Consider the following 21938-nt stretch of genomic DNA (forward strand, 5'->3'; position numbering starts at 1 on the left):
GGTCTGCCCGGTGGATTCACAAGGTCCTTGTGGATCTTGGGTAGGATGTACAGGTAGGGGGTCTTTGGGTTTTTTTGACACAGAAATTCCCCTTCTTTGGTGGTGATCCAGTCGTGCGACAGTGCCTCCTCAACCATGGTCTTTATCTTGATTGAGATCCTCTCAGTTGGATCTGATGAGAGTATTTCATAGTTTCTCTTGTCCTGTAATAGCCTGGTACACTCCTTGTCATATTGGTCTATATTCATTAGTACCGTTGCACCCCCCTTATCTGCTGGTTTTATGACCAATTGTTTGTTGTTGCTTAAGTCACGGAGTGCCCTTCGTTCTTCATTTGATACATTTTGGAAAACGCGTTTCTGCGTTGGGTCGAGAGCTTCCAGATCTTTCATGACAGCTTTTTCGAAGGTCAGGAGTTCTATGGGGAGGGTGTTGTTCATTGGTGTGAAAGTTGATCGAGGCTTGAGTCCGGTGTCTCCTTTCTCTTGAGTGTCCACTTTGTCTTTGAAAAAGACTTGCAGTTTGAGTCTCCTCATAAATTCCTGTACTTCCTTGCATAGGTGGAATTTATCCATGTTACTAGTGGGGACATATCCCAAGCCTTTTTCCAATATCTTTTTCTGTGGTTCAGATAGTTCATTGCCCATCAGGTTAACAACCAGGCTCATTTCTGGTTCTTTTGTGCCCCTGTCATGCTCCTGGTTGATACTCTTGGAGTCACTTCGTCTTCGTTGCTCCAATGGACCGAGTTGCCTCTCCGATTCCTTCCCTTGGCTTGTCCTCGGCGCGCCCCTAAAAAAGGACCCGAGTTGTCATAATATCCGTAATCTTGTTGGAAACCCCACGGTGGAAAAGGGGCATTCGGATGTTGGAAGGGTGGTGGGCCAAACTGTTGCGGGGGGTACATCATTGGCTGGGCGTAGCTGTTCCATCCCCTCATGCCCCGGTTGTTGGGTCGTCGGAAATTCTTACGTGCACCCTGGAATCTGGGGCTTCTATTGCTGCTCGAGTTCGAGCTGTTGGATCCGGCGTCTGATGAACCGTCATTGGAAGCATTGTCATTTGATGATTTATAATTATCCTTTATATAGGGGTAGATCTTTTCTTTACTCCACCTACTGGTGTCTTTTTGGAGTTTTTCGTATTTGCTGTCTTTTAGAGATATCTCGAAGTCATTCAATGTTTTATTTAATTCATCCAGATATTTCTTTAAGTTGGCTGGAGACTCATAGCTCTTGAGGCGTACTTCGACTGCCTGTATTTCCACCTTAAGATCACTCGCTAATCTGCTAGCTGTTTTGATGATCAAAACGATCCAGTCCCGTGTACATCTCCATGATATTTGGGACCAATCGATTTTAAAGGTTTTGTCCTCAAGGAAAATGAATGGTTCATTCCGTACTACTAGACCTGATGGAGCTGTATTGACTTTAAGATACTCAGACATGAGCAGCCCATGGAGGGCTGTTTTTATTTGGGTTCTTCTTAGTTCCTCTAGTTCATCCCAATCGCTATTTTTTAAGGATGGGCATCCGGAGTTCAATCCTTCAAATGTACCTAAGGAGGCCATGAGGTTAGAGATCTCGTCCTCAGTGAATCCAAGGCCCAGATCGGCCATTATAGTACACAGAAACCAAGGGGTCCTCTGTTTATCCTGCTACGATGTCGCCGAGTGCAGAATCACAAAAAAGTGGTGTGAAGAGATGAATTCTTTGATTAACTTCCGCAGCTGCACGCTGCCAGTAATTCCAAAACAATCAGGGAAGTGCAGAGGAGTTGATAGAATCACCCTCCAAAACGATATATCTAAACAAAGAGATTCTATCAATGTGTGGACATGTATTTTATTTGTTGGTTTTACAGTGATGAGAAAATAGTGAAAGTACTCTCTCTTAGGGTGATAAAGATGAGAGCACTATGTGCTTTTTAAAATACCCCTCACACACTAAAAAAATCCAGTAGTGTCATGCTTCATCATTGGGGTCTTCCCGTCCCTCTACGGGGCGGGGCGTGCTACGACCTGACCGACTACGCGGGAGCACTAAAGTGGTGACAGGACTATGTGATGGTGCAAGGTGTCAGTGAAAGTGTAGGGACCTAACAATGTGTGTGAGTACAAAAATTAAAAATCCTCTGGCTAGTAGAAAAAAACAATTTATTAGCTTCTCTAGCTGGGGACATTAAGAAGGGGGTTTTGGGGTTGAGCCGATCGCTACAACCTGGTCTACATGTTTCGTAGGCAGTCCCCTACTGCCTACTCATCAGGACCTTCTACTGGTCCCTACGGGAATAAGCTCAGTTGCTAAGTATTGTCAGCCTGTCTTCCTAAAAACTAACAGTAAAATTCCACTGCTAGTTTTATGCTTCAGGGCATGAGCTGGCCCCCTGGGAAGCAAAAATTGTCAAAAATAGGTGACCCAAATATGGTCCCTGTAAAGAAAAAGGGAAAAAAAAAAGGGAGACACAGATATTTACATTTATAGCTGTGAATTTTGCGCTTTCATTCTTCTTTGCGCCACAATTTCACTCATCAAATCCATTCACCCATTATACAGAGAATGACTTTTGAACTTTTATGGACAGAGTGATGGTTCAGTCTGCCATCCCCTGGCTGTACGTAGGTGATACCTAACAGTGGACAAAAAACACACAGATGTTCATAGTAGGAACTGTGGTTTGTCACTGCGCTTACATAATTATCTGCGCCACAATTCTTCATTTCAAATTTCATTAGACCATTGCCTAAAGCCCTAATACAAGACTTTATGGACAGAGTGATGATTCAATCTTCCATCCCCTGCCTGTCCGAGTAAATTCCCGAACTTGTACGCGCCCACTGTAATTTGGGCTAGTTCTATCTCCACACACACACATCAAAGCGACTCAATGCATACAACAACATTTCACAGGATTAAAAAAAGAGGAACCCGATCTTTCATATTAGTCATAAGGTTGCGGTCAATGAGACAATAAAACAATGAAAGTCCCCACAAACCAGGGCGCACCCCTGCGTTAGAATGGTAACTATACATACTGTTGTGGCAAGTACGTGGTGCCCCATGAGCTGACAATCGGTAGGATTTCACCGCGGCGCTCTGCAAGAAAGAGAGCCACGCCCTTAGCGTTTTGGTCGAACTGCTTGGGAAGTGGAAAAAAGTGTCTCAAAACCCACTCGTTTTGAGACCTGGGGTAAGGGTCTGTAACTTACTTTGTCCGCATAATCACTAAGTCTTACTTCTACCGATGTTGCCGCTCTGCTGAATGCTCGCGTGTTAGGAGCACTGGATCATTTAAGCGTCAATGCGCGCTGGTGCCGGGTGTGTCTAAACACTAGCGCGCTAACCCAAAATGGCTACCCGTGATGGAACATTGGAGGGTCAAAATGCGGAAGTCTCCCTTCTATGTCTATCGTTACCCACGGTAAAGTGAATTTGATTGCTGTTCATGAATTATGGCAGGGAAGGTTGTATTTATACTGCACAATGACAATCTTAATGCAGAACAGATCACTATTCACAAATAATGACAGAGGAGATTTTTCAACTGAAAAATAAAGCGGAAGTCATAATATTATGAAAGGGTCACTAGTGGTGGACCTAGATTGGGAGGTATTGAAGTTCTTGCAAGTTGCTGGAAACATGTATGAAGAGTAATAAAATTTAGCTTGGTATTTTTACGCAGTTCTCTACCTTGAATTATTAAAGGTGTAAAGATTAAACAGCGAAATTCGCTGTGGAATATATTTATGAAAATCATAATTATTAAGTGGGTTGAGACTTGACCCCTGTGCTAAGGTTAAGCACAGTGGTCATACACCCGTAGTGCTGTATTCCAAAGGGGGGGGTTCCACATGCCAGTAGAGGACCTCTGTTATTATCTTTGCCACGGTTGGGGGTGCCTTAGAGAGTGGGGGTTCTTTAGGGGTACGGGGGTTCTATAACTGACCCCACGGAATTTCATCGTTCAACCCATTTTTGTTGGACTGGACTCGAAAAACCCATCTCTGTTCTTTTTCAAGGAGATGTCTTTCGTTGTCAATCTGTTCAATTACAGTCCACAGTATGTCTTCAGGTTTGTGACCACTTACCAAGAAGTGGTTTGTTAATTTGGTACTGGACTTTTTGCACTTGATTGTGCTTTTATGTTCACCTATTCTTAACTTCACTGCCCTGCTCGTCATGCCAATGTATTCGAGTTTGCAGGGGCATGTGATAAGGTACACAACATTGGAACTATTGCAATTGCTGAATGTTCTTTGTTCCCATGTTGTCCCGTTGTTGAAGGTCAATTTTTTGCTTTTCCTGGTCAGGCAGCATACCTTGCATCCACCGCAGGGGTAGTGCCCTTGTACAAAGTTAGGATTACCAGTGTTGTTCACCCTGTTGGCCTTTGGCCTAGTATGGACCAAAATATCCCTGACACTCTGTGCTCTTTTGTGCGAGAACATTGGTTTTGGAATTTCCAGGCCCCCGCTGTTAAGGATCTTCCAGTTTTTGTTAATTATTTTGCTCACCTGGTCAGAGTTGGTGTTGTACGTGGTCACACATATGGGTCTCTGCTCTTCCACTTTTTTGACTTTCTCCTCCAGGAGGCTTTCTCTGCAATTGTTCCTTGCTCTCTTATAGGCTTGATCAATGATCCTTGATGGATAGTTCCTCATTTTCAATTTTTTCTTTAGCTCTTCTGACTGAGTTTTAAAATTGGCAACTTCCGTACAGTTCCTGCGAAGTCGCAAGAACTGGCCGTAGGGGAGGTTATCCCTCAGGTGTCTCGGGTGAAAGCTCTGATACATCAAGAGACAGTTCTTGGAAGTACTCTTAAAGTGAGTTGTTGTCATCAATCTGCCATTCTTGGGGAAGATGTTCAAATCCAGGAATACCAGGTTGGTTTTTGTTGTGACACTGGTGAATTTGAGGAATTCATCCTGATAGTTGAGCCATGTCAGGAACTGTTGGGCACTCTTATCATCGCCATCCCAGATGATAAGGATGTCGTCAATGTACCTCTTCCAGGTCAGAATCCTTGGCCGGAAAGGGTTAATGTTGTTTAGTATTTTTGTAACCTCCAGATGGTGAACATAGAGACCAGCTATGCTTGGAGCAAATGTGCTTCCCATGCTGGTCCCATGCTTTTGGAGGTACAAAGTGCCGTTATACTCAAAGAAATTCTCCTTGAGAGCCAGGGTGCAGCATTCCATCACCACGTTTCGTGGTGTTTGGTACTCCCAGTCATCTGTGAAGAGGACATCCTCAATTATCGCCAGTGTTTCATTGTGAGGCAAGCTTGTATACAGGCTCTCTACATCACAGCTAATTAGTAGCTGTGTGTTAGGGTCAAATGACACTTCTTCGAGCAGATTAAGTACATCTTTCGTGTCTCTGAGGTATGTTGATGTGCTTTGTACCATTGGACGCAGGAATGCGTCTGCAAACCTAGAGACTGGTTCGAGGACCGACCCGATCCCCGATACAATCGGTCTGCCCGGTGGATTCACAAGGTCCTTGTGGATCTTGGGTAGGATGTACAGGTAGGGGGTCTTTGGGTTTTTTTGACACAGAAATTCCCCTTCTTTGGTGGTGATCCAGTCGTGCGACAGTGCCTCCTCAACCATGGTCTTTATCTTGATTGAGATCCTCTCAGTTGGATCTGATGAGAGTATTTCATAGTTTCTCTTGTCCTGTAATAGCCTGGTACACTCCTTGTCATATTGGTCTATATTCATTAGTACCGTTGCACCCCCCTTATCTGCTGGTTTTATGACCAATTGTTTGTTGTTGCTTAAGTCACGGAGTGCCCTTCGTTCTTCATTTGATACATTTTGGAAAACGCGTTTCTGCGTTGGGTCGAGAGCTTCCAGATCTTTCATGACAGCTTTTTCGAAGGTCAGGAGTTCTATGGGGAGGGTGTTGTTCATTGGTGTGAAAGTTGATCGAGGCTTGAGTCCGGTGTCTCCTTTCTCTTGAGTGTCCACTTTGTCTTTGAAAAAGACTTGCAGTTTGAGTCTCCTCATAAATTCCTGTACTTCCTTGCATAGGTGGAATTTATCCATGTTACTAGTGGGGACATATCCCAAGCCTTTTTCCAATATCTTTTTCTGTGGTTCAGATAGTTCATTGCCCATCAGGTTAACAACCAGGCTCATTTCTGGTTCTTTTGTGCCCCTGTCATGCTCCTGGTTGATACTCTTGGAGTCACTTCGTCTTCGTTGCTCCAATGGACCGAGTTGCCTCTCCGATTCCTTCCCTTGGCTTGTCCTCGGCGCGCCCCTAAAAAAGGACCCGAGTTGTCATAATATCCGTAATCTTGTTGGAAACCCCACGGTGGAAAAGGGGCATTCGGATGTTGGAAGGGTGGTGGGCCAAACTGTTGCGGGGGGTACATCATTGGCTGGGCGTAGCTGTTCCATCCCCTCATGCCCCGGTTGTTGGGTCGTCGGAAATTCTTACGTGCACCCTGGAATCTGGGGCTTCTATTGCTGCTCGAGTTCGAGCTGTTGGATCCGGCGTCTGATGAACCGTCATTGGAAGCATTGTCATTTGATGATTTATAATTATCCTTTATATAGGGGTAGATCTTTTCTTTACTCCACCTACTGGTGTCTTTTTGGAGTTTTTCGTATTTGCTGTCTTTTAGAGATATCTCGAAGTCATTCAATGTTTTATTTAATTCATCCAGATATTTCTTTAAGTTGGCTGGAGACTCATAGCTCTTGAGGCGTACTTCGACTGCCTGTATTTCCACCTTAAGATCACTCGCTAATCTGCTAGCTGTTTTGATGATCAAAACGATCCAGTCCCGTGTACATCTCCATGATATTTGGGACCAATCGATTTTAAAGGTTTTGTCCTCAAGGAAAATGAATGGTTCATTCCGTACTACTAGACCTGATGGAGCTGTATTGACTTTAAGATACTCAGACATGAGCAGCCCATGGAGGGCTGTTTTTATTTGGGTTCTTCTTAGTTCCTCTAGTTCATCCCAATCGCTATTTTTTAAGGATGGGCATCCGGAGTTCAATCCTTCAAATGTACCTAAGGAGGCCATGAGGTTAGAGATCTCGTCCTCAGTGAATCCAAGGCCCAGATCGGCCATTATAGTACACAGAAACCAAGGGGTCCTCTGTTTATCCTGCTACGATGTCGCCGAGTGCAGAATCACAAAAAAGTGGTGTGAAGAGATGAATTCTTTGATTAACTTCCGCAGCTGCACGCTGCCAGTAATTCCAAAACAATCAGGGAAGTGCAGAGGAGTTGATAGAATCACCCTCCAAAACGATATATCTAAACAAAGAGATTCTATCAATGTGTGGACATGTATTTTATTTGTTGGTTTTACAGTGATGAGAAAATAGTGAAAGTACTCTCTCTTAGGGTGATAAAGATGAGAGCACTATGTGCTTTTTAAAATACCCCTCACACACTAAAAAAATCCAGTAGTGTCATGCTTCATCATTGGGGTCTTCCCGTCCCTCTACGGGGCGGGGCGTGCTACGACCTGACCGACTACGCGGGAGCACTAAAGTGGTGACAGGACTATGTGATGGTGCAAGGTGTCAGTGAAAGTGTAGGGACCTAACAATGTGTGTGAGTACAAAAATTAAAAATCCTCTGGCTAGTAGAAAAAAACAATTTATTAGCTTCTCTTAATGTCCCCAGCTAGAGAAGCTAATAAATTGTTTTTTTCTACTAGCCAGAGGATTTTTAATTTTTGTACTCACACACATTGTTAGGTCCCTACACTTTCACTGACACCTTGCACCATCACATAGTCCTGTCACCACTTTAGTGCTCCCGCGTAGTCGGTCAGGTCGTAGCACGCCCCGCCCCGTAGAGGGACGGGAAGACCCCAATGATGAAGCATGACACTACTGGATTTTTTTAGTGTGTGAGGGGTATTTTAAAAAGCACATAGTGCTCTCATCTTTATCACCCTAAGAGAGAGTACTTTCACTATTTTCTCATCACTGTAAAACCAACAAATAAAATACATGTCCACACATTGATAGAATCTCTTTGTTTAGATATATCGTTTTGGAGGGTGATTCTATCAACTCCTCTGCACTTCCCTGATTGTTTTGGAATTACTGGCAGCGTGCAGCTGCGGAAGTTAATCAAAGAATTCATCTCTTCACACCACTTTTTTGTGATTCTGCACTCGGCGACATCGTAGCAGGATAAACAGAGGACCCCTTGGTTTCTGTGTACTATAATGGCCGATCTGGGCCTTGGATTCACTGAGGACGAGATCTCTAACCTCATGGCCTCCTTAGGTACATTTGAAGGATTGAACTCCGGATGCCCATCCTTAAAAAATAGCGATTGGGATGAACTAGAGGAACTAAGAAGAACCCAAATAAAAACAGCCCTCCATGGGCTGCTCATGTCTGAGTATCTTAAAGTCAATACAGCTCCATCAGGTCTAGTAGTACGGAATGAACCATTCATTTTCCTTGAGGACAAAACCTTTAAAATCGATTGGTCCCAAATATCATGGAGATGTACACGGGACTGGATCGTTTTGATCATCAAAACAGCTAGCAGATTAGCGAGTGATCTTAAGGTGGAAATACAGGCAGTCGAAGTACGCCTCAAGAGCTATGAGTCTCCAGCCAACTTAAAGAAATATCTGGATGAATTAAATAAAACATTGAATGACTTCGAGATATCTCTAAAAGACAGCAAATACGAAAAACTCCAAAAAGACACCAGTAGGTGGAGTAAAGAAAAGATCTACCCCTATATAAAGGATAATTATAAATCATCAAATGACAATGCTTCCAATGACGGTTCATCAGACGCCGGATCCAACAGCTCGAACTCGAGCAGCAATAGAAGCCCCAGATTCCAGGGTGCACGTAAGAATTTCCGACGACCCAACAACCGGGGCATGAGGGGATGGAACAGCTACGCCCAGCCAATGATGTACCCCCCGCAACAGTTTGGCCCACCACCCTTCCAACATCCGAATGCCCCTTTTCCACCGTGGGGTTTCCAACAAGATTACGGATATTATGACAACTCGGGTCCTTTTTTAGGGGCGCGCCGAGGACAAGCCAAGGGAAGGAATCGGAGAGGCAACTCGGTCCATTGGAGCAACGAAGACGAAGTGACTCCAAGAGTATCAACCAGGAGCATGACAGGGGCACAAAAGAACCAGAAATGAGCCTGGTTGTTAACCTGATGGGCAATGAACTATCTGAACCACAGAAAAAGATATTGGAAAAAGGCTTGGGATATGTCCCCACTAGTAACATGGATAAATTCCACCTATGCAAGGAAGTACAGGAATTTATGAGGAGACTCAAACTGCAAGTCTTTTTCAAAGACAAAGTGGACACTCAAGAGAAAGGAGACACCGGACTCAAGCCTCGATCAACTTTCACACCAATGAACAACACCCTCCCCATAGAACTCCTGACCTTCGAAAAAGCTGTCATGAAAGATCTGGAAGCTCTCGACCCAACGCAGAAACGCGTTTTCCAAAATGTATCAAATGAAGAACGAAGGGCACTCCGTGACTTAAGCAACAACAAACAATTGGTCATAAAACCAGCAGATAAGGGGGGTGCAACGGTACTAATGAATATAGACCAATATGACAAGGAGTGTACCAGGCTATTACAGGACAAGAGAAACTATGAAATACTCTCATCAGATCCAACTGAGAGGATCTCAATCAAGATAAAGACCATGGTTGAGGAGGCACTGTCGCACGACTGGATCACCACCAAAGAAGGGGAATTTCTGTGTCAAAAAAACCCAAAGACCCCCTACCTGTACATCCTACCCAAGATCCACAAGGACCTTGTGAATCCACCGGGCAGACCGATTGTATCGGGGATCGGGTCGGTCCTCGAACCAGTCTCTAGGTTTGCAGACGCATTCCTGCGTCCAATGGTACAAAGCACATCAACATACCTCAGAGACACGAAAGATGTACTTAATCTGCTCGAAGAAGTGTCATTTGACCCTAACACACAGCTACTAATTAGCTGTGATGTAGAGAGCCTGTATACAAGCTTGCCTCACAATGAAACACTGGCGATAATTGAGGATGTCCTCTTCACAGATGACTGGGAGTACCAAACACCACGAAACGTGGTGATGGAATGCTGCACCCTGGCTCTCAAGGAGAATTTCTTTGAGTATAACGGCACTTTGTACCTCCAAAAGCATGGGACCAGCATGGGAAGCACATTTGCTCCAAGCATAGCTGGTCTCTATGTTCACCATCTGGAGGTTACAAAAATACTAAACAACATTAACCCTTTCCGGCCAAGGATTCTGACCTGGAAGAGGTACATTGACGACATCCTTATCATCTGGGATGGCGATGATAAGAGTGCCCAACAGTTCCTGACATGGCTCAACTATCAGGATGAATTCCTCAAATTCACCAGTGTCACAACAAAAACCAACCTGGTATTCCTGGATTTGAACATCTTCCCCAAGAATGGCAGATTGATGACAACAACTCACTTTAAGAGTACTTCCAAGAACTGTCTCTTGATGTATCAGAGCTTTCACCCGAGACACCTGAGGGATAACCTCCCCTACGGCCAGTTCTTGCGACTTCGCAGGAACTGTACGGAAGTTGCCAATTTTAAAACTCAGTCAGAAGAGCTAAAGAAAAAATTGAAAATGAGGAACTATCCATCAAGGATCATTGATCAAGCCTATAAGAGAGCAAGGAACAATTGCAGAGAAAGCCTCCTGGAGGAGAAAGTCAAAAAAGTGGAAGAGCAGAGACCCATATGTGTGACCACGTACAACACCAACTCTGACCAGGTGAGCAAAATAATTAACAAAAACTGGAAGATCCTTAACAGCGGGGGCCTGGAAATTCCAAAACCAATGTTCTCGCACAAAAGAGCACAGAGTGTCAGGGATATTTTGGTCCATACTAGGCCAAAGGCCAACAGGGTGAACAACACTGGTAATCCTAACTTTGTACAAGGGCACTACCCCTGCGGTGGATGCAAGGTATGCTGCCTGACCAGGAAAAGCAAAAAATTGACCTTCAACAACGGGACAACATGGGAACAAAGAACATTCAGCAATTGCAATAGTTCCAATGTTGTGTACCTTATCACATGCCCCTGCAAACTCGAATACATTGGCATGACGAGCAGGGCAGTGAAGTTAAGAATAGGTGAACATAAAAGCACAATCAAGTGCAAAAAGTCCAGTACCAAATTAACAAACCACTTCTTGGTAAGTGGTCACAAACCTGAAGACATACTGTGGACTGTAATTGAACAGATTGACAACGAAAGACATCTCCTTGAAAAAGAACAGAGATGGGTTTTTCGAGTCCAGTCCAACAAAAATGGGTTGAACGATGAAATTCCGTGGGGTCAGTTATAGAACCCCCGTACCCCTAAAGAACCCCCACTCTCTAAGGCACCCCCAACCGTGGCAAAGATAATAACAGAGGTCCTCTACTGGCATGTGGAACCCCCCCCTTTGGAATACAGCACTACGGGTGTATGACCACTGTGCTTAACCTTAGCACAGGGGTCAAGTCTCAACCCACTTAATAATTATGATTTTCATAAATATATTCCACAGCGAATTTCGCTGTTTAATCTTTACACCTTTAATAATTCAAGGTAGAGAACTGCGTAAAAATACCAAGCTAAATTTTATTACTCTTCATACATGTTTCCAGCAACTTGCAAGAACTTCAATACCTCCCAATCTAGGTCCACCACTAGTGACCCTTTCATAATATTATGACTTCCGCTTTATTTTTCAGTTGAATAATCTCCTCTGTCATTATTTGTGAATAGTGATCTGTTCTGCATTAAGATTGTCATTGTGCAGTATAAATACAACCTTCCCTGCCATAATTCATGAACAGCAATCAAATTCACTTTACCGTGGGTAACGATAGACATAGAAGGGAGACTTCCGCATTTTGACCCTCCAATGTTCCATCACGGGTAGCCATTTTGGGTTAGCGCGCTAGTGTTTAGACACACCCGGCACCAGCGCGCATTGACGCTTAAATGATCCAGTGCTCCTAACACGCGAGCATTCAGCAGAGCGGCAACATCGGTAGAAGTAAGACTTAGTGATTATGCGGACAAAGTAAGTTACAGACCCTTACCCCAGGTCTCAAAACGAGTGGGTTTTGAGACACTTTTTTCCACTTCCCAAGCAGTTCGACCAAAACGCTAAGGGCGTGGCTCTCTTTCTTGCAGAGCGCCGCGGTGAAATCCTACCGATTGTCAGCTCATGGGGCACCACGTACTTGCCACAACAGTATGTATAGTTACCATTCTAACGCAGGGGTGCGCCCTGGTTTGTGGGGACTTTCATTGTTTTATTGTCTCATTGACCGCAACCTTATGACTAATATGAAAGATCGGGTTCCTCTTTTTTTAATCCTGTGAAATGTTGTTGTATGCATTGAGTCGCTTTGATGTGTGTGTGTGGAGATAGAACTAGCCCAAATTACAGTGGGCGCGTACAAGTTCGGGAATTTACTCGGACAGGCAGGGGATGGAAGATTGAATCATCACTCTGTCCATAAAGTCTTGTATTAGGGCTTTAGGCAATGGTCTAATGAAATTTGAAATGAAGAATTGTGGCGCAGATAATTATGTAAGCGCAGTGACAAACCACAGTTCCTACTATGAACATCTGTGTGTTTTTTGTCCACTGTTAGGTATCACCTACGTACAGCCAGGGGATGGCAGACTGAACCATCACTCTGTCCATAAAAGTTCAAAAGTCATTCTCTGTATAATGGGTGAATGGATTTGATGAGTGAAATTGTGGCGCAAACAAGAATGAAAGCGCAAAATTCACAGCTATAAATGTAAATATCTGTGTCTCCCTTTTTTTTCCCCTTTTTCTTTACAGGGACCATATTTGGGTCACCTATTTTTGACAATTTTTGCTTCCCAGGGGGCCAGCTCATGCCCTGAAGCATAAAACTAGCAGTGGAATTTTACTGTTAGTTTTTAGGAAGACAGGCTGACAATACTTAGCAACTGAGCTTATTCCCGTAGGGACCAGTAGAAGGTCCTGATGAGTAGGCAGTAGGGGACTGCCTACGAAACATGTAGACCAGGTTGTAGCGATCGGCTCAACCCCAAAACCCCCTTCTTAATGTCCCCAGCTAGAGAAGCTAATAAATTGTTTTTTTCTACTAGCCAGAGGATTTTTAATTTTTGTACTCACACACATTGTTAGGTCCCTACACTTTCACTGACACCTTGCACCATCACATAGTCCTGTCACCACTTTAGTGCTCCCGCGTAGTCGGTCAGGTCGTAGCACGCCCCGCCCCGTAGAGGGACGGGAAGACCCCAATGATGAAGCATGACACTACTGGATTTTTTTAGTGTGTGAGGGGTATTTTAAAAAGCACATAGTGCTCTCATCTTTATCACCCTAAGAGAGAGTACTTTCACTATTTTCTCATCACTGTAAAACCAACAAATAAAATACATGTCCACACATTGATAGAATCTCTTTGTTTAGATATATCGTTTTGGAGGGTGATTCTATCAACTCCTCTGCACTTCCCTGATTGTTTTGGAATCTCTATTCTTGCCCCTTTTAGTATGACACCACCATCTGTAGCAGAAAGTTCTTCCCAAATATTCTTGAATTTCTGGTACTCAACATCTTCTGTAAGAGGCCGTGTATGTTTCCTCCATGATTATGGTGCAATGATTTCTTTGAGCTTAAGAATATCTTTGTCAGTTCTAATAGCCTTCTGAATCTGAAGAGCTAGAGGAGCAATTGACTTTACTATGAAATTGATGTAAGCCTCTGCCGCTTTGAACGTTGTATTATGATGCTGTAGTGGCACTTGTGAAAAGTAGTCTGTGGGGTTTTAGTCCATCCCCGTTTTGAACACAATAGTGTAATCATACTCCTACAGATGCAATCCCCACCACTCAATAAGAGGGGGCATCTTGGCTTTTGTACTTCTGAAAATGGTGAGCAACGGTGGAAGATCCATGCAAGGGTGAAATACTTTTCATACAGAAACACATGGAAGTGTTCTGACGCCCGTACTACTGCTAAGCTTTCTTTCTCAGGTTGAGAATAAACATGTTCAGTCTGAGATAGACTCTGGATAGCATAGGCCACAATGTGTCACTGAGCATCGGGCTGTTCATTGACTAAGGAAGACTTGCGCCCAACCCCACCAGAGTATGCAATTGTGGATCAAAGTAGCCCATTTCAGTTGCATTCTCAATTGTGTGTTTTGTTTTCTTGAAACTTCGCTCACATTCAGAAAACCTTTCAAACGGAACATCTTGCTTTGTTAGTTCTCTTAGTGGGGCACTCACAGTGGTAAAATCACGAATGTACCTGGAGCAGTAGCTTGGCCATGCCTAAGAAGGATCGCAGGATGGTCACATCTTCTGGAGGGCAAGTAGACGACAATGCTTGTACCTTTTCGGGATCAGGAGTCATTCCCTTTTCAGAGAAAATATGCCCAAAGACTTTGTCTGTTTTTGTGAAACTCGCACTTCTTTGCATTTAGTGTGAGACCTGCATCGACAAGCAGACAGCATACTTGTGTGAGTGCTTTATCATGTTCCTTTCATTTAGTCCCAAACACCAATATATCATTACTGTAGTTAAATGCATGTGTGACAGGCTGAATTATTCAACAAATGACATCTTGAAAGATTTATGCAGCTGACGCCACCCCAAAACAGTCTTTTATATATGAACAATCAAACATGAGTTGAAAAAGTTGCAATGTACTTACAGTTTTCTTCCAGTTCAAGGTGATGCTAGCCTTCGTTCAAGTCAAGGCCGGGAAAACTTTGGCGTCATTCAGTTGTCCGCAATGTGGGGAACAAATGTCTTTCTCTTTCTATTGCTTTGTTGGCCTGTCATATATCAACACAAATGCGCACTAAACCTCCACTGTTCTTTTTTGGCACAACCGCAATGTGTGAAACCCACGGCATTGGACCAGTAGTGCAATCAACAATGTCATGCTTTAGCATTGTTTCTAGTTCTTTCTCAACGGCTTCATGTAAGTGAAAAGCAATTTGATGTGTCACTGTGCAACAGTGTTAATGTCTTCATTAATGTGAAGCTGCACCTTCATTGTCCTAAGTTTCCCAAGTCCATGAAACATTGTTGGGAATTAACTCACCTTTTCAGAATGGGTATTTAAGTTGTAGTTAATAGAGATTAGCCCGATTTTAGCAGCAGTACTGAGACTTAATAAGAACGTACTTGACGAAGTACCTAGGATGACATGAATTGGTGCTTGGACTTTCGTTTTCTTGTGCCGCATGATCGCTACAAAGGATCCTTGACTCTGCAAGGGTGCAGAAACTGCCCAGGTGTACAAGTTTGTTCTCGGATTTGTGTGACATGATATTGGAGATTGTTCTTTGTGCTTTTCTGCAGACATGATTTTTATCGACGCACCACTGTCTATAATAAAAGATGTAGGGCAAGCATTCACCTTAAGCGTGATTTTAGGACAATGCCCAAGTTAACTTTGTTGCTTCGTGTGGCGATTCTTTTTAGATATGTGTTTCTCTTTGCAAGCAGCCAAATCTATATGTGCTCATCAGTCTGTGACTGACACCATCATCGCACCTCTATCTTCCTCACTATCACTCGATGATGATGTTAGCAAACCTATGGAAGATGAATTTGATAGCGATCAACTTCGTTTAATTTCCACTTGTATTAGTCAATGTTTCTTGTTTGGCCTTGTGAGAATGGCTAGAGTGCTTCTGGAACTTTATGGCGTCCATCTTCTCGTCTCTCCGTGACACACTCAGTTTCTCTTTTGCTTTGTAAACCGCTTTCAAATGTTTTTCTTTCCCGCAGCCTTTGCATATCTGTCCGATGGCAGGATAGTTACCTTTATTTGGAAAGGAGAATCCACAGAGGAAACACAATTTATTTTTCTTCGGAGGCACCACTCTGTGGGCCTCTGCCTTGTGTTTCTGCTTACTTTCCATATTAAATCCTGATTCATATTTGTGTTCTTTCAGCTTCCATATCAGCAGCTTGTTGATTAGCACATTCCTCTGCTCTTGTAGCCATGAGTACTTTCTCCAAATTGAGCGTTTCTTGCAACATGCGTCATTATGAGTCGGAGATGCAACCATCGATAACTCTAAGATGCAGGGCTTCTTCATCATTGATATCACTGAACTTGCAGTGATTTATGAGTAAAACAGGTCTCTCAACAAAGTCATCCGTCATCTCATCATGTTGCTGTCTTGCTTGGTTTGAAGATGTACCTTTCATAGTAAACATTGTGCATTGGATTGAACTTGGCTTCCAACATCTTCTTGATTTGACGGTGTGGTTCCGTGGTTCGCGAACCGGGTTCGATGGTCCGAACCCGTTCACTAAAGATTGTCGGAAATGGACGATTTTTATGTCAGCAGACCGCAAATGGCGAGTGTAGCGTGTCTGAGTGTTTTCCTATGAATCGATATAGGAGAACACACTGTATTCAAGGATTTAGTTTGAACCTCCGGGTTCCATTTTGTATATGGCAGCCATTTTGTGTGGTTGCCCTAACATAGGCCCGATGACTGTGGCCGAACGAGTCCTTGAGACACGTACGCCTTAGTTGACTCCTGGGTGACCTGGCCGAACTGACTCCTTGCCCGAGGCTGACCTCGCTGAGCCAGTTCCTTGTTCAGCAGCTGGCCTGATAAAGATCAAAGAGCAGGACGTGCCCGAGTTTATGGTATACTGCTCCCACATTTCTATCTCCTTTCCAATCTGTTTCTGCCTTTCCTTTACGACATAATCATTGATCTGGGTTGAAGGCTTTATGATGGGTTTGTCCGGCCTGATCGAACAGGAAACCGGGAATTTGCTTGGTCATTTCTGGTGGGCTGGACAACGGAAAATGGGATTGTCGTCATACGCTACTTTTGAAAGGTTACACTGTCATTGGTCAGTTTGTATGCACCGAATGCTAATTTGAAATGTTGCCTGAGGCTTGATTTTTGGCATAAAAGACCATGCTCCGCTTATTGAGTTTGTGCAGTCTCTAGCGAACCACCAGTGTTGTGCTTCGTAGATCTCTGTTCCTGGTTGCAGCCAATAAACTTTGGTCTTTGACGTCATCAAGAAGTATCCCGTGTCTCTGTTTGCCAAGACAGGGGAACTCGAAGGTTTCAGGCGTTCTCCCTGACGCCGCTGGGTTCTAAAAACCCGGTCCTTCAGTTGGCGCCCAACGTGGGGCGACTTCAGCGGTACAGGTCCAAGCCAGAGGTTCGTGAGAAGCTTCGTGTGAAAATTCTGGAGGAAGGCCAGCCACTTCATCGACCCCTGTATGTCGTCGTGGTCCGAAAGTCTTTGCTGCGAGGTTTCCCGCTTTCCGACGGCTACGAAGGACTGCTGCCCTGACTGTCGCCCTGTTTTAGAGCCTTAGACGTTTGTAGAGCGAGACGATTGACGGGTCTTCTGGTGACGCCATCGACATTTCAGTTAAGTATAAGCGGAGCGTCTCCTAGTCCTTAGTTTGTTTGGTATCCTTTAGTGGATCGCTTTGATTTGGTACCTGCAGGCCCCAAAGCCAAGCGATTTGTGTATTCACAAGACTATCGTTTTAATATTCCCCTTGTTGTTTGAAGCTAGACTAGTGAGCAAGATGCCTGGTTTTAGCAGTTTTAGAAACTTGTTTAGTTGTGGTTCAATGAGGGACTCCCGGTTAGAGGATTCGTTTCCGGTTCCTCCGATCGGAACTCCTACATACGAGTTGTATGTGAAACATGGTTATAATGAGATCTGGGTAAAATATACGAAGAATGACGGTGTCCTACAGTGGCCCCGTTACTGTAGTTTTGAAACTGAAGTTCTGGATAACCTTGAGGTGAAGTTGTTCAAGAAGAAAGCCCGGCCGGCGATGTTTGACTCTTTCCGCATATGGCGCAAAGAAGCCAAACAGAAAGAAATTAAATTAGCGAAAAAGAATAAGCGATAAAGAGGTATGTCAATGGTGCAAGCTGCCATTGGGTATAAAGATAATGAAGAAGAACAAGAAAGTGAACAGATGCTCGGAGTGAGGAAGTTAGCGGTAGATAGATGCTACCCAGTCTTGCCGCCTAAAGAGCAGAAAAACGAGAAAGATCTTGTGAAAGATCCTTTAATGTCGCATCTGTTAAATTCACTGCCACCTTATGCGCAGAATGCTACGGCACCACCGCCACCAGTGGTGGCTGTGCAATTGCCGGTTATTCTGCCTCCTGCGATTCCTCTACAGCCAGCTCTTCCGTTGGCTACTGTTCCTTTGGCGCAGCCTCCTCAGGGGCCGCCAACTTTGCCCTTTTCTACGACTGCAACTTCTGTGCCTGTCCCTAACGCTTTTTCAGTTCCGACTCTGGATTCTTCTACTACTGTTTCGTCTTCCCTTATTCTTCCGACTACTCCTTCTCCTAGACAGCGGATGACTGCTGCCTTTTCTGGTTTTCTGACTCCTTGGTTGGGACAATTGGGTATGTTTCCAGTGAGTGAGCGTAGACAGTCGCGTAGTCAGTTGCCTGATACGGATGAACAAGTGGTTTTGGATCACATGGCACGTAGATGGGTTACGTACACGTCTCAGTACGACCTTGAGGGTATCATGGATGTCTTTCGGCAATGGGAAGCACCTAAGCAACGATATGTTTTTAAGATCATGTGTGCGTTCCTCCATGACCAATGGATGGACGAAGTGGGTAAACCTCCTGAAGAGTTGTTTCGATTGCGTTCTGAGTTTGCGAAGGGAACGATTGTGAGTCTCCTCGACATCGAGAGAGCGGTGTCGACGTTATGGTCATTTCAAAATATTGCTTCTTCTGAACGGCTGTTTGAGCCCGATTCGTTAGTTGGGAGAAAAGCGCGTCAATATCCGATGCGAGAGGTTCCTCCGGTTTGGAGACCTGCTGATGCTGTTGCGTGCTTATCTAGGATCCTGATCGATACTGTGACCTTATGCCCCTATTCGGCTATAAATCCATTTATTCCCTATATTGGCATAACCGTTCAAGTGCAATATTCAGTAACTCATCTCTGGCCTCACACGAATAGAGCCACATTCCAGAATAGCTTTCTCTGCCACTTCCTTTGCAACCAATTAGTGCAATGACAGAGCAGAAGTCACTATCTGAGATTCCTAGATTAACACTCTGAGTTCTTCAACAAGATAAAAACTCAGCAAACCTGGAAATCCCCGCTTGCTGTGTTTTGATTAGTAATAGAACTCTAATGAGCAACTGATAAGCGATCACTTCCTAGTGACATCTATATTGACGTCTTATGTCCAGCAAACTTACGTCAAACAAGGCACCTTTCAGGTATAAATATTACCAACGTTACCTTAAGCAAACGCTGCTGTTTACGCGGATGCCATCACTGATGCTAGCTGCCTCAATGCCATCGCTGCTATCTTCGCTGCTGCTGAAGAAGCTGTCATGCTGAAGATATCATAGCTGCTATCACTACTGCTATCGCTGCTAACTAGCGAAAGATGGTGTGGTGAACCTAGGAGCTGAACAGCCGTCCCCTGCAAAGAGCCCAGCAGATGCAAGCTGCCCGCGGACGCTGTCCCCCCTCCTCCTCCTCGACGCGCTGAAGAGAGACGCTGCCTTTCTCCTGCCGAGAAATCCAGCTCCAGCGTTTCTGGTCTACCCTTGCGGGTGACTGGGATACCGAGTTTCCCTGAAGGAGATACCAGACCTCCATCATTCTATTCAGAGGTATGGTGTTGACTAAACCCTTAGTGAGAATTCTTGAAGCAAACCTTGGCAAAACCAACTTAACTTAAAGCTACTTACTTACTCCCCTCCCAAGTATTAGGCTTAGGTCAGGTACACTGGGGTAGGCGTAGTTAGAAGCACCCGTTGAGTATTTTAGCCTAATGTATATATGACTGTATATTTGTTTTATTACTTTTAAACCATTGTATGGCTAAGAAACCATATCAATGCTTTTACAGTATTATTTCGCAATACTTATCTTACTGTACGTACTTTTTATAATAACAAGTCTTGCAATTGTGGCAATTCATTTCTCTTGTACGAGAAGAAAGACTGTTCAATAAATGTTACCCTTTATTGAAAACGCCCGTCTCTCTATTCTCTACATATTGTGAAAGTAAACTGCACAACCACTGACTGAGTAAAATAACTGTCTATTGTTTCACACGACCCTAGAGATTGACTCTTAATCTGAGGAGCAAAGTTGTCATGTTGCACGGTTGTTGGAAAACTGAATCCCTTCTTGTCTGTGCCAGGGAAGCTGATCACTTCCTATTTCAGTCAAGAAAGTTTCCAGTGACCTCTGAGCTAGTTGGTAACAAACCCAATTAAGTTTAGCATAGTCAGTAGAGGCTTGGAAGATCCGCACTTCTACGTCGATACTACTGTTTATGTTATTCCAATGCGCAGGGCCTATTGGGAAAATAGGAACTACACTACATGGCGCCCAAACGTTTGGTAAGGCGATAAACTAACGCAAGACGTTAGAGTAACTCAGTCGTGCATATTTCACACAGACCCCTTTCTCCCGTAAATACTCCAATAGACGTCTGGAGTGGGTGAAAGGTTAAAATCTGCCCAAACTCAGTAGGAAGAGATTCCTATGTTAAGCTCTGGTTTATTCAACGTTGAAGGATACAGTGTTCCAAAATATTGTGCACCTAATCTTTGTCTTCTGGGAGACCAACTCTGCAAAACCTGCATTTATATAATGTCAGACAGTGAAGAGGAAAGGGAAGCAGCTAGGCTGGCAGCCCTACTAATAGAGGAAGACTCGAGTCTCCTACAGACAGACCCGGATGCTATCGACATCCCGGTCCACTTAAGAAAATCTATAACGTTAAAACTTATAGAGAACGGACTGACACCACAAGGTGGTACAGTAATTTTCGTGATAGAGGCACACGAATATCGGCAGACAGAGGTATTCTATTCATGGATAAACTTTCCAGCGGCAAACGCTAGAACAAAAGAATTTCATGTATTACAATATACGCCTATTTCAAATGCATTTATGTATTTTGGGGTGGGCAATGTTACACATGCATCTTATTGCTCTAGTTTTAGTAATTTGATGGACATGAACCCGTGGAGTGGGTGTTGCGTGCTTATCTAGGATCCTGATCGATACTGTGACCTTATGCCCCTATTCGGCTATAAATCCATTTATTCCCTATATTGGCATAACCGTTCAAGTGCAATATTCAGTAACTCATCTCTGGCCTCACACGAACAGAGCCACATTCCAGAATAGCTTTCTCTGCCACTTCCTTTGCAACCAATTACTGCAATGACAGAGCATAAGTCACTAGCTGAGATTCCTAGATTAACACTCTGAGTTCTTCAACAAGATAAAAACTCAGCAAACCTGGAAATCCCCGCTTGCTGTGTTTTGATTAGTAATAGAACTCTAATGAGCAACTGATAAGCGATCACTTCCTAATGACATCTATATTGACGTCTTATGTCCAGCAAACTTACATCAAACAAGGCACCTTTCAGGTATAAATATTACCAACGTTGCCTTAAGCAAACGCTGCTGTTTACGCTGATGCCATCACTGATGCTAGCTGCCTCAATGCCATCGCTGCTATCTTTGCTGCTGCTGAAGAAGCTGTCATGCTGAAGATATCATAGCTGCTATCGCTACTGCTATCGCTGCTAACTAGCGAAAGATGGTGTGGTGAACCTAGGAGCTGAACAGCCGTCCCCTGCAAAGAGCCCAGCAGATGCAAGCTGTCCGCGGACGCTGTCCCCCCTCCTCCTCCTCGACGCGCTGAAGAGAGACGCTGCCTTTCTCCTGCCGAGAAATCCAGCTCCAGCGTTTCTGGTCTTCCCTTGCGGGTGACTGGGATACCGAGTTTCCCTGAAGGAGATACCAGACCTCCATCATTCTATTCAGAGGTATGGTGTTGACTAAACCCTTAGTGAGAATTCTTGAAGAAAACCTTGG

Source organism: Lissotriton vulgaris, chromosome 7 (assembly GCF_964263255.1).
Source record: "Lissotriton vulgaris chromosome 7, aLisVul1.2, whole genome shotgun sequence".
Lineage (NCBI taxonomy): Eukaryota > Metazoa > Chordata > Amphibia > Caudata > Salamandridae > Lissotriton > Lissotriton vulgaris.